Source organism: Triticum dicoccoides, chromosome 4A, assembly GCF_002162155.2.
Source record: "Triticum dicoccoides isolate Atlit2015 ecotype Zavitan chromosome 4A, WEW_v2.0, whole genome shotgun sequence".
NCBI lineage: Eukaryota > Viridiplantae > Streptophyta > Magnoliopsida > Poales > Poaceae > Triticum > Triticum dicoccoides.
The window spans coordinates 320,557,954-320,561,799 of NC_041386.1; positions in this window are offsets into that span (position 1 = coordinate 320,557,954).

Sequence of the window (3,846 nt, forward strand, 5' to 3'; positions counted from 1 at the left end):
TCCATATATACAGCCCTTAGGGCATCGTTTAGACTTCGGGTTTTGTTTAGATTAAAAGTTCGCCATAGCTGCAACTTCGCGTACTTCGTTTGTGTTCAACGACCAGACAAAGGCGTCACAGAACCCCACCTTGATCAATAAAGCTTTCATCTTATATTCGCAATATCCAGATTGCAATCTCAGTTTCTTGCTTGTTCTTCGTTTGCGCGCAGGAAACAGACCCTCGTGGTCAGGTTGATCGTGCTCCAGCGTGGTCAATAACCTCTCGGAGTTGGTTTAGCGATTGCTAAGGCGCGACATCCTCGCACGTTCGTAGTCGGATCGTCAAAGTCGACTGCCACCAAAGCGATATCCATCATCTCATAGAAAGACGGGACACCTTTGCCTCTATCACCGATCCATCATTATTCCACACTCGCTTTTATAATATATATTAATATATTCTAGCTTTATGGTAACAGCACCTATTTTTACATTTTAGTTCCCCGATATCATGCAAAGTTGTCCTCTTCATACCCACAACGTAGTTTTATTTCTCGTTTCTAGATGGAAGCAAACGTTCGGTGTACGTAGAGTCGCATCAATGGCAGATAGGACTTGAGATAATATTGATCTTACCTTTAGCTCCTTGTGGGTTCAACACTCCATACTTATCACTTCTACCTCTGGAAATTGCTATGATGATTCCTTGCACTTGGGGATTATCACACGACATCGTCCATTGCGTTGCTGGGGAGTGCCTCTGCCTCGATGGGTCGTAGCGCCTTCTCATTTTCCTCATTGAGGAGGTTGATGGCAGAGGCGGCGCGTTGGTGGGTTGGCATGCTTGGAAAAGGTGGATGTGCTATAGGTTGCGCTTGTTGCCTCCATCTATCGCACGCTGCTTAGGTTTATGCGCAATATCGCTGGGTGGCGGCAGGAAACCGATGAGGAAATGGCGGGAAACGGTGGCGTGTTCATAAAATGCCATAAATTAATGGAAACTTAGCATAGAGGGAACGTCGAGCTAGCACGACACGTGTGGGCACATTGCTCACCCAAGGCTATGATCCATATACTTGTGTGCCCAATAGAGCACAATATTCAGAGTAAGAATATTGTTTCGTTTATCCTAGTAGAGCAATGGCGGCAAGCGTCACAAGAAGTAGATGATGATCACATGATTGTTTATCCTAGTTAATTATGCATGTAATACTTTACTTTGGTGTGTGGAAATGTCATGTGTGTACTAGATACCTATGTAATTGGATGTTTACCGCGTATCACACACATCTTGCGTATGTGAAATGTTTCTATTCTCTTGCCTCAACACAAACAGTTTATCAGAATGAACTGTATGCCCTCCATTGCACACACCTTGATCTGGCTGAAACATTTATGTTGTGTTGCCTAATCAAAAACAGTTCATCCGAGTGAACCATATGTCGTATATCGCACACACCTTGATCTGGCTGAACGTTTCTTTTGTGTTGCCTAATCACAAATAGTTCATTCGAGTGAATGGTATGCCTATATCGCACACACCTTCATCTGGCTGTTCATTTCTATTGTTCCGCCTCATCACAAACAGATTATCCGAGTGAACTCTATGTGGTATATCGCACACGCCTTCATCTGACTGCCCATTTCTGTTGTTCTGCCTCATCACAAACAGTTCATTGAACTGAATTGTATGCCCCTCATCGCACACTCAACTAAAATATAAACCGTGATTGATGTATCCTTCATCACAAACATTTTGCATCTTTTTTACTATTATTTTTACATCATCATTTGCGATAAATGCATCACACATAGTTTCGTAGAAGGGTCTGTAATCGTAGTGTCGCGTTAGCAGTATCCTGCAGTAGTGGCATTTCTTTATAACATAACCACCGCCGTGCTCAAAAAGATATAAGTGAAGCACTAGAGAAACTGCCTAGCTCAAAAAATTTAAGTGAAGAACATAGAGTATTCTAGCAAAGTACGATATGCATATGGTTCTCTCAAACAAGTGTGTTCAGCAAGGATGATTGTGACAAATTAAAAAGCAAACAAATCAAAGATTCATATAATACAAGACGCTCCAAGCAAAACTCATGATATGTGATGAATAAAAATATAGCTCCAAGTAAAATTACCGATGGTCGTTAGAAGTAAGAGGGGATGCCTTTCAGGGCATCCCCAAGCTTAGTTGCTTGGGAGCCCTTGAATATTACCTTGGGGTGCTTCGCGCATCGCCAAGCTAAGGCTCTTGCCACTCCTTATTCCTTCATCCATCATGATCACACCCAAAACTTGGAAACTTCAATCACACAAAACTTAATAAAACCTCCGTGAGATCCGTTAGTATAATAAAGCAGATCACCTCTTTATGTACTATTACAAACCCATTCCTATATTTTTATTGCATTATAACTACTGTATTCTAACTTTACCATGGCTTATACCCCCCGATACAATCCATAGATTCATCAAATTAAGCACACAGTGCAACGAAAACAGAATCTGTCAAAAACAAAACAGTATGTAGTAATCTGAACATTGACCATACTTCTGTAACTTCAAAGGTTCTGAAAAATAGGACAGCGTGGGCAATTTGTATATAAATCATGTGTAAAAAATTCAGAATTTTATCACGCTCCAGCAGAGCACATTAATTCTTCTATTAGGCGCAGAAGTTTCTGTTAATGCACAGAATCAAAGCAACTATCACCCAAATCATCCCAAAGGGTTTACTTGGCACAAGCACTAATTGAAACACTAAAACACAATCATAACAGTAACATAATTGTGTATTTATTGAAAAATAGCAAGGAAAAAAAATATAAGATAACTATTATGTTGCCTCCCAACTAGCACTATTGTTTTATGCCTCTAGCTAGGCATAATGCATAGTTTCAAGTGTTGTTATCTTTGGTTTTGATAGCCTTTGTGGGGGTTTTCTCAAACCCAGGAGGTTCTTTACGCTTCCCGTTATTATCAGGGAATGTAGCCATTTTAAGGTCTAGAATATTCAACCGCTTATTACAAAGAGTAATCAAAGTGTTCATGCGATTGAGGTTTCCACTAATATTTTTGAGAGGTTTGTTAGACTTTTGCATCTCAACCAAAATTTTCTGCATATCTCCTAATTTGTCTAATAGTTGAATCCCCTCTTGACCAAGAGAAAATCCTTTTGTGGTGGTGGAACCCCCAATATTACCTCTATTATTTCATAGGCGGTATTGGCATCACAATTAATAAAATTCCCTTTTGCGGCAAAATCCAAAAGTTGTCTATGGTGCATAGCTAAACCTATATAGAAATTGCGAAGACAAATTTTTAAATCCCCTTTTACGGAACAAACACGGTAAGATTCCATTAATCTGTACCAAGCATCCTTAAGATTTTCTCCCTGTTTCTGTTTGAAGTAAAGAACTTCAAAATCCGGTGACAAAGGAAGGATAATTATCTAGTCATGATGACAAGGTAGAACAACCAAGTAAAAAGTCAAAAGGAAAATATTTTTATGTTTTTATAAAAACATTTTATAAGTGGGGGAGATGAAAACGAGAGGCAAATGGAAAATAATGTAAATGCAAGGAGATGAAAGTTTATGCGTAGGTACTTGATAGTTATTGGTGATGTCTCCCCGGCAACGACGCCAGAAATTCTTCCTGCTACTTGTAGCTGTGTTGGGATTTCCTTGAAGAGGAGAGGATGATGTAGTACAGTAGAGATAAGTATTTCCCTTAGTTATGAAACCAAGGTTATCAATCCAGTAGGAGAACCAAGCAACGACTAGTAAACAACGCCTGCACACAAACAACAAATACTTGCAACCCAATGTGTAGAGGGGTTGTCAATCCCTCAACGGTTATGAGC